General features: G+C 33.2%; 1 long non-coding RNA gene across 1 annotated transcript; it reads left to right on the top strand.

The window, feature by feature from the left end:
- The first annotated feature begins 675 nt into the window (after nucleotides 1–675).
- LOC132759924 (uncharacterized) lies at nucleotides 676–7,670 on the top strand. The gene is made up of 2 exons (XR_009629788.1): nucleotides 676–4,392; nucleotides 4,518–7,670. It is a non-coding gene; the product is annotated as an uncharacterized LOC132759924 (long non-coding RNA).
- Nucleotides 7,671–14,622: the final 6,952 nt, after the last annotated feature.

Below are 14,622 nucleotides of genomic sequence, written 5' to 3' on the forward strand. Positions count from 1 at the left end.
TATGTATTTAAATAAATAAATAAAAGAAATGCAGTGAAATATAAAGAAAATATAGGTAAAGGTTATTTTTCAAAGATCAGGGATAGTTTGTGAAAATAATATCATTTGAAAAAATTAATGTTCTAATTATAAATGCATGCATAGATTTGTAAATAAACAAGTAAATGAATTAATAAGTAAATATCATAAATGATGTTTAATGTAATTAACATGGTCAGAAGAAGTATAAGATAAATATATATAATGAAGGAATGGTATATACCGGTTATATGATATATAGGACACATGAATGATATATATAAATACCAGTTATATGATTTTTAGGACAACTGAATATGGTATATGTAAATACAGGTTATATGATATAAAGTACAAGGGAATGGTATATATCAATACCAGTTATATGATATATGGAACAAGTGTTTGGTATATAAAAAATAAAAATAAAAATACCAGTTATATGTTAAATGTGTAAAGGAAAATTAATGGTATATATCAATACCAGTTATAATATATAAGGGAAAATGGAATGGTATAAATGAATACCAGTTATATGTTATGTAAGACAAAGGAATGTTATATATAAATACATGTTATACAATATTTAGACAATTGAATTATTTATAAATGTCAGTTATATGATATATAGGACAAGGTAATGGTATATATGTATGTAAATACCTGTTAGATGATATATAGGACAAGTGTTTGGTTTATATAAATACCAGTTTTATGATATATAGGATAAGATAATGGTATATATAAATACCAGTTATATATAGGATAATTGAATGGTCTATATTAATACCAGTTATATGATATATAGATCATGGGAACAGTATATTTTATTACCTGTGATATGATATACTAGTATAGGATTATATGCTATAGAGGAATGGAAAATTTTAATACCTGTTAGATGATATATAGGACAATGGAATGTTATACATAATTTATTTCATTAAGGTGAGGACCATTTACTTTTTATATTTTAGATTTTCCTTCTTTTGATTGTTTTATATTGTAAAGATTGAAAAAAGTAATAAAAATTAAATTATGCAAAACGATAAATGTGTACAAGTTAATACTATTAGTCAGTATTTACTCAAAGCGTTAAAGGGATTCCACTGAGGATTATATTTTCTTAATTTCTTGACATGATAGGACGGGAGTTATGTTGTTGAGGTTTCATACTATTTGAAGAAGATATATTATTTTTCATGTATAAAATTTGTATGCAAAATTTCAGATTATTTGCTCACTTTGTTTTTCCAAAATACTAGTAATCATTTTAGCTCGGCTATTCAATGAATAGCTAATGCTATAATAGTACTTACCGCATTGGTGTCAAACTTAGGTTACTTTTATGTGTGCAAGTTGGTATCTAAAAAACTACTGAATGAAAATTTCAATTGACATTCTTGTTCTTTAACATGACTAACACAAATCCCATACCACTGATATTTTTTTCCTCATATTTATTCCCCTTTTACGACTTAAAAAATCTTGGTTAAGTTTTAACGTATAAGAGTGGATTAGAACTTCACACACATATATGAGAGTAATAGGAAGTCTCTGTCCGAGCACATAGATATTTGACAGAATTATTTCCCTTTTTGAAGTTAGAAAATTCTGCATTATCCATCACTGTGGATAGTCAAGCACAATGTCCTGTCGACAGTGTTTAAATGTTTATAGCTAAAGTCCGTCTGAAAATTACACTTCATTAATATCGATTTTCAATTTTATTCCGAGTATATTTCTTTAGTATCATTTTTTCCCTTATTGAATATCCCGATTAATCAGTTTTGGCTTTTCTATTTTTATTCTTTATTGTTTGACCTCAGTGGAGCTCCTTTAAGTTGTTTATGTTAGAATGATAATTTTAAACACTAGGCAAGTATAGATTTACCTTGCTGTAAATTCATATGTACTAGTATATACTGTAACTACATAGACAGTATAACATAATTTTTAATCAAAACATGTTATACACCATAGATGTAAATAATTATGAATTTTAGCTCGCCTCACCTGTCACAAAGTGACATAGTGAGCTATTGTGATCACTTTTTGACCGGCGTCCGTCCGGCGTAATATTTTACTTTAAACGACATCTCCTCATAAACCGCTAAGCCAGTTTCATTAAAACTTCACAAGAATGTTCCTTTGGTAGTCAACTTAAAAATTCTTCAAAAAATTTAATTCCATACAGAACTCATGGCAACCTAAAGAAAAAACATAAACATTTTCTTATAGAAAAACTGAAAGAGCTAGAGCATGAAACATTGTCTAGTCAGTGTCTACCAAGTTTATTCAAATAAATTCCCAGGGGTCAAAAATAGGGGGGGGGGGGGTCATTGATTTTCCTTATACATACCAGTTCTCAGCTGCCCCTTGGGGATATATACAAGTTCTCAGCTGCCCCTTGGGGATATATACCAGTTCTCAGCTGCCCCTTGGGGAGATATACCATTTCTCAGCTGTCCCTCAGGGATATATACCAATTCTCAGCTGTCCCTCAGGGATATATACCAGTTCTCAGCTGTCCCTTGGGGATATATACCAGTTCTCAGCTGTCCCTTGGGGATATATACCATTTCTCAGCTGTCCCTCAGGGATATATACCAGTTCTCAGCTGCCCCTTAGGGATATATACCAGTTCTCAGCTGTCCCTTGGGGATATATACCAGTTCTCAGCTGCCCCTTTGGGATATGTTCAAGTTCACAGCTGTCCCTCAGGGATATATACCAGTTCTCAGCTGTCCCTTAGGGATATATACCAGTTCTCAGCTGCCCCTTGGGGATATATACCAGTTCTCAGCTGTCCCATGGGGATATATACCAGTTCTCAGCTGTCCCTTAGGGATATATACCAGTTCTCAGCTGCCCCTTGGGGATATGTTCACAGGTGTCCCTTAGGAATATATACAAGTTCACAGGTGCCCCACGAGGATACAAAGAAGTTCTCAGCTACCCCTCGGATAAGTTCTCGGCATAAGTCAGTTCTCAGGGATATATACCTGTTCTTGACTGCCCCTTGGGGGATATATATAAATTCTCGGTTACCCCCAGTGGGGGGAATGTATTCCAGTTTTCATCATAAGTCAGTTCTCAGTTGCCCCTCATGGATATATATACAAGTCTCAGCTATACCTGAGGGATATATACCAGCTCTTGGATGCCAATATGCTCTCTCACACAGACAGCCATGTTTTATATGTTTATATGCTATTAAATGTTTATTATACCCCCGCACAACAAAGTTGTAAGGGGGGTATACTGGAATCAGCTTGTCCGTCCGGCCGTCCGTCCGGCCGTCCGTCCGTCCGAGCCAACATTTGATTATTATGAGCTTCATTCCGTAGTTAAATAAAGAACATAAACTCATAAAATTTAAAATTAAGAGCTATTTTTTGTTTTTATGAGCTTATTTTGCTTATGGACGTTGGTCCAGGTGGTGTTTATGAGCTCATTTGCCTCATAAACATCAAATTTTGGTATGTCCGTCCGTCCGGCCGTCCGTCCGGCCGTCCGTCGGTTTTTTCTTGTCCGCCCAATAACTTAAGATTCCTTTGACCCTTAGTCTTCATATTTGGCATGGAGGTTAGTCATGATTAGTAGATGACCCCTATTGATTTTGAGGTCACTAGGTCAAAGGTCAAGGTCACAGGGGCCTTGACTTCAAAAAGCTTGTCCGCCAAATAACTTAAGATTCCTTTGACCTACAGTCGTCATATTTGGCATGGAGGTTAGTCATGATTAGTAGATGACCCCTTATTGATTTTGAGGTCACTAGGTCAAAGGTCAAGGTCACAGGGGCCTTGACTTCAAAAAGCTTGTCCGACCAATAACTTAAGATTCCTTTGACCCACAGTCTTCATATTTGGCATGGAGGTTAGTCATGATCAGTAGATGACCCCTATTGACTTTGAGGTCACCAGGTCAAAGGTCAAGGTCACAGGGGCCTTGACTTCAAAAAGCTTGTCCGCCCTATAACTTAAGATTCCTTTGACCCATAGTCTTCATATTTGGCATGGAGGTTAGTCATGATTAGTAGATGACCCCTATTGATTTTGAGGTCACCAGGTCAAAGGTCAAGGTCACAGGGGCCTCGACTCCAAAAAGCTTGTCCGCCCAATAACTTAAGATTCCTTTGACCCACAGTCTTCATATTTGGAATGGAGGTTAGTCATGATTAGTAGATGACCCCTATTGATTTTGAGGTCACCAGGTCAAAGGTCAAGGTCACAGGGGCCTTGACTTCAAAAAGCTTGTCCGCCCAATAACTTAAGATTTCTTTGACCCACAGTCTTCATATTTGGAATGGAGGTTAGTCATGATTAGTAGATGACCCCTATTGATTTTAAGGTCACCAGGTCAAAGGTCAAGGTCACAGGGACTTTGACTTCAAAAAGTTTGTCTGCCCAATAACTTTAGATTCCTTTGGACCCACAGTCTTCATTTTTGGCATGGATGTTGATCATGATTAGTAGATGACCCCTTTTGATTTTGAGGTCACTGGGACTTTGACTTCAAAAAGTTTGTCCACCCATTTATGACCCACAGTCTTCATATTTGGCATGGATGTTGATCATGACTATAAGGTGACGCCTATTGATTTTGAGGTCACTGGGTCAAAGGTCACAGGGACCTTGACAAAAAAAAGCTTTTCTTCTTAATTGTTAAAGAATGTCCTGTCCGCAATGTATTGATTTTGACATTTTCACATTTGAAGCATGTAGAATACATAACTTAGCAATGCACTGGCTTAGTAACCTCAGATTTGGCAGGGAGGTTGTCCTTGAGCTGTAAATGGCCACTGTTGATTCTGACAAAGTGGTATGCGGGGGTATTCACGCCATGATAGTGGCAGTTCTAGTTTTCATAGATAATTTCTGTAACGGTTGAATTAGAATTTTTAATTAAACAATTTGTCATATTTTAGTACCAAGAAATTATAACATTATAATTATGTATAGATAAGTTATATTTCTGCTGATGTTAACATAATTTTGATATGTTAGTTTACATGTATTGTAAAACATATGTTACATGAAATTACCCAAACTGTATGTTGAAATCTTGTTTTTTAAAATGCATCCAGGGTAACCTAGTATGCATACTCGTTGTGTATACACTTCATTCGTGATGAATGTAGTTCAGTCAAATCTGTATGTATGGGTTCGGACGATGCTAAAATGTAGTTTTATGCTTTCAGACAGTAATGATATAACTACATCTTATTAAAGGTATGTCAGCTTTTTTTTTGCTTGCTGATGTTTAGTATATACCAAGATTAAGATATGTTATATATAAACATATTTTACACATGTCTGTTTGTTACATGAAATTCTGATTGAATGTATATAGTACATAATATTACATGCCAAAGGGACTCCACTGAGAATTCTTGACATGCCGGGACTGGAAATAATTTTTTTGAGATTATTACTCCATTTGATGTAGATCTATACTAATAACCTATAAGCAAAATTTCAGATCATTAGCTCGCTCCCTTTTTCCAGAATTATTATTATAATAGTGAAAAATGACCCAAAATTGAAAAATGTTCAAACGCTTTTCAATCAAATCGGACTGAGAATAGCACAAACATACAATTTTTAATGTATTTCTTGTATATTTCTTAGTTATATTTAATTTATATTTCTGTTTAAAGTACTCATGTTTATTTATGTGAAAATTAGAATGTTATGTTTTGAGGCTGATAAACCTCAGTGGAGTTTCTTTAATATTGTTAATTGTATAATCACAAGCTATTGCAATCCTTTTATGAAAATAAGATTATATTATTTTATAACAAGTTATGTTATGTGACATGACACTATACATACATTTTAAATTGTTGTACCTATTTGTTTTAAAGGCCCATTAAGCCTTAAAAATGCAATCACTTATATTTTTCAAAAGCTTTCCGAATTTGTTATCCAAAGAATTTCTCATTATCAGAGCCATTTGTTGTTGTCTTTGCAGTACAGTACAGTTATGATGAATAAGTATTTAATATGGGTGTTAAATAACCATTTTGTTGACATTTTGCTACACAAATCATAATTATTTTCTTTTCAAACTCATTTTTTTGCCACGCGATAAGAATATCACTTGTTGTAAATCTATTATTACAACATTATAAAACACATATTTGCCCTTTTTTACAAAAAAAAAATAAATAAAAATATATTCATTTCTGAGGCGTAATGTGCCTTTAAACTTTAAATGTATATGATAGGGTAAATTAATTCATTTATATAGTATCATAGTTAATGGGGCTGTGCATTGCCATTTTTTTCTGTCACGATACATATCACAATACTTGTATTTCCAAACGATGCGATTCACGATATGTATTGCATACTTTGATAAAATCCGATGCATATTGCTATTTTTATGTTTCGATGCAATACGTATCACAATACTGACTTTCAGACTTTATCTATATAAAAAACCTGGTCATTTATTCACAGCATAATATTAACGAATGTTATATAAAACTTTTACAATAACAAAACAATAAAATCTACAACTTGTTATTATAACTTATTTTCAAGTTTTGATCTTTCAACAATTTACATTACTTATTACTTAAGGATTTTTATTTTTTACTAAAGGATTAAAGGTATTTTTCATTATACCATAACTATTAGTGTATTGCGCTACTTTGCCGCTATATCGATGAATTGGGTGGTAAAATATGTATTGCATCCTGATATATTGGAATTTATAAATTCATTACGATGCATACATCGAGGACAGGGCAGATCGCGATGTATCGATGCATCGATGAATCGTTACACCTCTAATAGTTAACATAATTATGATAACATGAAAATCATGTTATGAATTGTTTACTAGGTATGATAACATGAAAATCATGTTATGAATTGTTTACTAGGTATGATAACATGAAAATCATGTTATGAATTGTTTACTAGGTATGATAACATGAAAATCATGTTGTGAATTGTTTACTAGGTATGATAACATGAAAATTATGTTATAAATTGTTTACTAGGTATTTTAATTTATGTGTATTTTATGCTTATATTTGTAATCCTCATGATGACAAAACTATATTGGCCATGTTTATACTTAAACAATTCTGTATGAAGTTAAGATAAGTTCATGCTGGAATATGTCAATTGTACATATACATATATATTAAACATGACTGTTTAAAACTTGAAATGTTTATGGAAGACATTATTCAGCTATTTTGTTAGCATCAATAAAACTTGTCTTAGAGAACTAAACTTTTCGAAACAATTTTATTCATTTTATATAGCACTTTTTAAGTTTATTATAAGTAGCTGGTTTTATTGAAAAATTATAAGAGGATATCAGGCAGTGGTTGACCAACATTTTGTATAATAAATAACATGTCTAGAACATTATGTATTTTATAAGGTTAAAAAAATTAAATTCAGTATGGATGCACCAGATCCATATTTATTGAATTTATCCAACAATGGTGACATGTATATCAGCATAGAGAAAGGTCAACAAAGTGTAGGCAATATATAACATTTAGATCTGTCATAGAACCTTTATGAGAGCATTGTTATTCTGCTGGTTTTGTTATTATTGAAATACTTTAAGAAATTAAAATATATTTGTTTGATAGGTTAGCATATATGTATGACTTGTATAATGTATATGTATGATGTATAATAAAAAAATGTACAGAATTGATTAGTGTATTATTTGTTGTCCCCTCTCTTACAGAACTAGTTGAGGGTATAAAACTTGTTGAAAATTTACTTCCCACTATTTTTAGCTCACCTGTCACAAAGTGACAAGGTAAGCTTTTGTGATCACAATTCGTCTGGTGTCCGTCCGTAAACTTTTACTTTTAACGACATCTCCTCATAAACCGCTAAGCCAATTTCATCTTAACTTCACAGGAATGTTCCTTTGGTGGTCACTTTAAAAATTGGTCAGACACTTTAATTTCATGCAGAACTCTGGTTGTCATGGCAACTAAACGAAACAAACTTAGAAATATTCTTTTAAAGAATCCAAAGAGCTAGAGCTCAGATATTAAGCATGAAACATCTTCTAGTGAGTGTCTATCAAGTCTGTTCAAATAAAATTCCTTGGGACAAAATTAGCAGGCCACGGGGGATCATTGATTTTCCTTATACGTATATAGGTCTTGAAAAGGTCTTAAAAAAGCTCCAGGGTCCTAGAGCTGATATATTTAGCATGAACAATCTTCAAATGGGTGCCTACAAAGTTTGTTTAAATAAAAGCACCGGGGTCAAAATTTGCCCCACCCTGGGGGATGATTGATTTTCCTTATATGTAAATTTAAAAACTTAAAAAGTCTTCTTTTAAAAAACACACACAAAAATTGCTAGACTCTAGAGCTTAGATATTAAGCATGAAACATCTTCTAGTGAGTGTCTACCATCTTTGTTCAAATCTTTGTTAAAGCCCTGAGGTAAAAATTGCCCTCGTTGATTTCCTTTATATGTACACATCTTTTGGCAACCAGTAAAGTTTTTACACATGCACTATTTCAGATCCAAATATGAACTTTGTTATATCAGTTTAAGATTTAGATTTATATCTATTTTTGTTTGTTATAGTTAACAATATAACTTGTTCCTTGTCATGGATAATTTCTATATTCAGGTGAGCGATTTCAGATCCATCACGGCCCTCTTGCCTTATTAAGCAAAGACTCAGCTGTCATAAAATAAATTAATATATTTAGAATATATGCACTGTACTCATGTGAGAATGCAATGTGGCCGAGTGGTTAACGATCGGACTAGTCATATAAAGATTGCTGGCCGTGTGGGTTCAAACCCCGTCAGGAGCAATCCATTAAATTACATGTTTCCCTGAACAAAAAACTCACTGCTTAGTACTGGTTGGTTCCAGGAATGGATTCGAGAGTGTTTCAATAAGCTTATAGCTTTTTACACTATCAAACTGAATTTATTAAGTTTAATCTAAGTTAATGTAAGAATGAGACATAACGTTAACGTGTAAGATAGAAACACCGTCATTATCAAACAGAACTGCAACAAGAAAATTGTTCCGTATAACATATCGACAAGTCTGATAAAATGCAAATATACAGTACCTTTAAATAAATATACAGTATTTCAAGTGTGTTAAGCATTTACCCATAGTATATGACATCACATGTGACGTTATACAAATTATACCAGTGGTTACAAACTACATGTGATATCTTCAGTGTTTTCTCTGTATTGTATGCTAAGTTTCTATAAAAAATTGTAAATTACACAGGCCATGTCATAAAATATTTGAAGCCTGCAGGTTATGCCATTAAAAATTATGTCTGTAGATTATTTTCATAGAAAGTAAAGTCTGAAAGTTTTTTTCAAAAAATAGTAAAGAATACAGGTTGTGTAAAAAAAGTGAAATCTGCAGGTTTTGTCATAAAATTGTAAGTCATAGAATATTGAAAACCTGCAGACTATGCCATAGAAAAAAGTATGCAGGTTTATAATGCCATTAAATAGTAAAGTTTGCAGGATATGTCACAAAATAGTAAAGTATGCAGTTTATTTCATAAAATAGTAAAGTATTCAGGTAATGTCATAAAATAGTAAAGTATTCAGGTTATGTCATAAAATATTTAATTCTCTAGGTTATGGCATTAAGCACTAAGAATGTACAAATATAGTGAGTATGCTTAAAAATTGTCATTGAATGTGTCTGCATACATTGTAGTCATAATAAAGCATGGTACATAATGTATTTGTATTTTTTTCTTTTTAGCTCACCTGTCACAAAGTGACATGATGAGTTTTTGTGATAGCTTTTCGTCCGTCTGGCATCCGTCCGTAAGCTTTTACTTTAAACGACATCTTCTTATAAACCACTAAGCCAATGTCATTCAAATATCAAAGAAATGTTCCTTTGGAACTCAACTTCAAAAATTGTTCGAAGAATTTAATTCTAAGTAGAACTTTGGTTGCCATGGCAACCGAAAGAAAAATCTTAAAATATCTTCTTTTAGAAAACCGAAAGAGCTAGAGCTTAAATATTTGGCATGAAACATTATCTAGTCAGTGTCTACCAAGTTAGTTCAAATAAATGTCCTTGGGGTCAAAATTGGCTTAGCCCCAGGGGATCATTGATTTTTCTTATTTGTATATTGTAAAAAGATCTTCTTTTAAAAATTCCAAATAGCTACAGCTTAGATATTAAGCATGAAACATCCTCTAGTGGGTGTCTACAAAGTTTGTTCAAATGAAAGCCCTGGGGTAAAAATTGGCCCTGCCCTATGGGTCATTGATATTTCTTATTTGTATAATTATTATAATAGTAAAAAATTAAAAAATCTTATTTTAAAAACCTCGAAGAGCTAGAGCTAAGATATTAATCATGAAACAGTTTTTAATGGGTGTCTACCGAGCTTGTTCAAATATGGGCTCTTGGGTTAAAATTTGTGCCCGCCCCAGGGGTCATTGATTTTCCTTTAAATTTTCATATGAAAAACCAAAAGACCTAGAGTTTAGATACTAAGCATGAAATATCTTCTAGTGAGTGTATACCAAGTTTGTTTAAATAAAAGCCTTGGGGTCAAAATAGGCCCCTCCCATGCAGGAGGGGGGTGCATTGTTTTCCCCTATATGTATTTTGTAAAAACTTTAAAAATCTTCTTATAAAACCCCAAAGAGCTAGAGCTTAGCTATTTTTCATGAAACATCTTATAATGGGTGTCTACCAAGTTTGTTCAAATAAAAGCCCCTGGTTTTAAACAGGTGAGCAATTTTAGGGCCCTCTTGTTTCTTCCTTTGTACAGATGTTTCAAATAAGGATTTCTGTAGCTTAGTGATTTAGGTGGTTAATTTTACAAACCACATGCCCCTCACTGCTGCATGTGTACTTGTGTTTCTATCATGTGAGGAAGCTATCCAGCTGACTTATGGAATATGGTGATTCTACTCAGACGCCTGCTTGTGCCTGAAATAATTCACGGAGGGCCACCAACTCCTCCACCAGTAAAGCTGTAAAGGCACCATATATGACTTTCGTGTTGGTGCTATGTCAATCCCAACAAAACAACTGATGCAGATGCATACCTGGGGATGACAACATTGATCAGTAATTGATTTAAGGTTTGACTGTAAATATAGATATCATAAGTATTAGACCTCTTTCTCACATCGAACCCAGCTTGGTGACGATGTTGGGAGTTTATGATCATGATTTTGTAAACATACAATCATAAGTTTGTCCAAGTTTGAACAAACAAATGATTGCTATTTTGTTGATCTTTTTGTTGCAGAAGACAGGTGTAAAATTCAACATTCCATAGAAAACAGAACCACCTTCTCTATAAAAGTTACATTATTCTTATTTCTGCTTCTGTCAAGTTGTATTAGTAATATATTTCAAGAGATTAACGATTATGTCTACGTCCCCGCGAGGGGTTTGACATTAAAGGTAGATAGATAATAAGAGTATGATTGGGATTGACAAATCTGATAAAAATTTGATCTAAAATAACGCTCCGCTTTTAGATCTGACCGTGACCAAATACGAAATTATTTCTGGTGACATTTCACACATTTCACACAGCCAATTTCACATTTCACATTTCACACAGCCAATCATCGGCAAGATTTCATAATTTTGAAAACGATGTGTTCACTAACTTAAACACTGGGAATACCAATACTGAATAGGTACTTTTCAAGATGTCTAGAACAAACATGGCGTTGTCAATATAGGCCACATGTAAACTGGCAAAACGATCTTGCCAATTAAAAATTGACTCTTAAGTTAATTTGCTTAAACCTTGTCTAATTTCCATGGATAACGGTATTTTATACTGCTTCTTATGCCTATGTAAAGCCGTTTTGATTGCTTGGCTAAAACTAGCTTTCTCGGGAAATCCGAATTATAAAGATGGCGAAACATATACGGTCGTCATCAAATCTACATTAAAGGAATAAGTAGATCTAAACTTTAGTCAAATTGGTGATTGACCATAAATTGATAATAAAAAAATGTTTTAGGATCTAATATGTATACTGCCTTAATTTAAAAAAGAACACTGCACAAATATACGTTGGATTGAGCCGCCGTTGCGCAAAAGTGTGCCAAAGTTGCAAACAATGTAAACTTTGAATGCATGTTTGCACAGTTTTTTAAATTATACATGTTAACTGTGTTTAAAGCTTTAATTTTGACATTGCGTTATTGAGCATCATTTATTCACGTAACCATAGTTTGGTTAACGTACATATTTACAATTATTTATTTTCGTTTGCATATTCAAATCATTATGTAACATTCCGGTGATTTGATTTAAAAACCAGTGATATAATATATTTATATTAAACATTAATTATCGTATATTGTTAATGGTGTGTTTATATATACATTTTGTTGTAGTTTTTACGGAATATATATCTTAATAAATTGCAATCTGACTATGTAAGAAGTTATAGACTACACATTCAAATTTGTTCCTGTTAATTATTAACCTGTATCTCATGTAACATTTTGCTAAATGGGCCAACGCCTTACACCTGACGGGGTTTGAACCCACAGGGCGAACAATAGTTAAGACCCGTAGCCATACGCGAACGATCACCACTTGGCAACGCCACAACATACATACAAGTATATTGAACTATATCAACACTTATTCCGCTATTATTACTACATCTATGTAAGAATTTGAAGGATTTATAAATAACGTCACACAGATGTCATCAATGTCATATCTTTCACCGTCTAGGAATAAGATTTCACTTTACACGAATACAGTATAATTGTTCCAGTAGAAAACAAAAACTAAATATAACTTGTGTTCATTGTTAGGTTAACGTATTTACAATTTATTTATTTAGTTTGCATATTCAAACCTTATTGTAATTTTAAGTCTGGTGATTTTTGGATATGTAATAGTAAACAGCTGAAATGAGATAACTCCGCCAAAGTATCAACGTAGAGTTTTATCTCTTCCCAGTTAACGGTTACTAGTATATTGCAGATCTTTGATGTCAAGGTCAATATTTTACTGGATTTCGAAGAGGCACTTGTCGTTGAAGATTTTTTGTTTCACGGTGAAGGTTTTTTCTAATACAAAACAAAAATCAATTTTCATTATACATTAAAGACTGCCAAATTTAACAAAGGACGCAAAGATAGAGTCCTGAAAGAACGACCAACACGAAAAAAAATCTTTGCATGCACAAGTTTGATTGATACTGTTCATAAACAGTAGTGGCCCCCGCCCCTTATCTGGGGATTACCTTTATAAAGTAATGGCACCAGAGTTACCACTGTTTATCCCTGCATGATCGTAAGTGCGCATTTTTTTTTTTTTTTTATTGTTGTTGGTTCTATATTTTCTCGTGTTTATAACACTCTTTCTATTTTTCTTTTTTTGTTTTTTTTTTCTTTTTTTTTTTTTTTGTTTGTTGTTTTTTCATTATAAGTATTTCAAATACTAGTACTGGAGAATATGTATCTCTTAGCTCAAACAGGTGAGGTGGTTTTGAATCCCTGGTTTTCGCTTTGAAGTATATAAAATCTAGGTTAGCCAAAGCCAGCTTTCGTGTTTCGGCGCCTTATGCCCTTAATTGTGTTGGCGCGACTAAGGAAAACATGCAAACAGATATTAAACGACGACTTGTTAACTGTTTCAGCAGAATTAAACAATTTTTTTTAAATTTAGAAATATCCGCATATGTGTTCATACGGCGGAACGAAACGCTATTGCTATTCCTTGAATTTGGGAGTGCGATATCGAAGTAAAAATACCCGTGTTCTTTCCCTTGATCTATTTTTATGCCCCCGCCATGTAATGGCCGGGGCATATAGTGTTACCCTGTTTCCATTCCGTCCTTCCATTCCGTCCTTCCGTCCTTCCGTCATTCCGTCCTTCCGTCATTCCGTCATTCTGTCATTCCGTCATCATCAGTTTCCGTTCATTATCTTAGTAACGGTTGCACACATTCAACTCAAATTTGACATATGGATACGTCAACGGAATGCGCAGGTCAAGTTCAATTTGGTCATGGTTCAATGATTTTTGGCAGAGTTTTGCCCCTTTCACTTTGAAAATAATATGAAATTTTCAGTTTCTGTTTATTATCTCCCCAACGGTACAACACATTCAACTCAAATTTGACATATGGATATGTTTTTGGAATGTCCAAGCCAAGTTCGAATTTGGTCATGGTTCAATGATTTGTGGCAGAGTAATGCCCCTTTCACTTTGAAAATAATATGCAATTTACAGTTTCTGTTCATTATCTACCCAACAGTGTTACATACTCAACTCAAATTTGACATATAGATATGTCAAAGGAATGGGCAGGTCAAGTTGGAATTTGGTCATGGTTTGATGATTTTTTGGCAGAGTTATGTCCCTTTCACTTTGAAAATAATATAGATACATCTTAGGAATAAGCAGTTTAAGTTTGAATTTGGTCGTGGTTCAATGATTTTGGACAAACTTATCTTTCCTGAATGTTGGAAAAATTTGGAACTAAATATTATAACACCTGAAATTTTGGCTGCATGCGGGGGCATCCGTGGCATGATGACACATTTCTAGTTAGATAATTGTTGAAAGAACCTACATTATAGTTCCTCAAC

The sequence above is a fragment of the Ruditapes philippinarum genome, unplaced genomic scaffold (genome assembly GCF_026571515.1).
Source record: "Ruditapes philippinarum isolate M1 unplaced genomic scaffold, ASM2657151v2 ctg13080_1_1_1_1, whole genome shotgun sequence".
Taxonomy (NCBI): domain Eukaryota; kingdom Metazoa; phylum Mollusca; class Bivalvia; order Venerida; family Veneridae; genus Ruditapes; species Ruditapes philippinarum.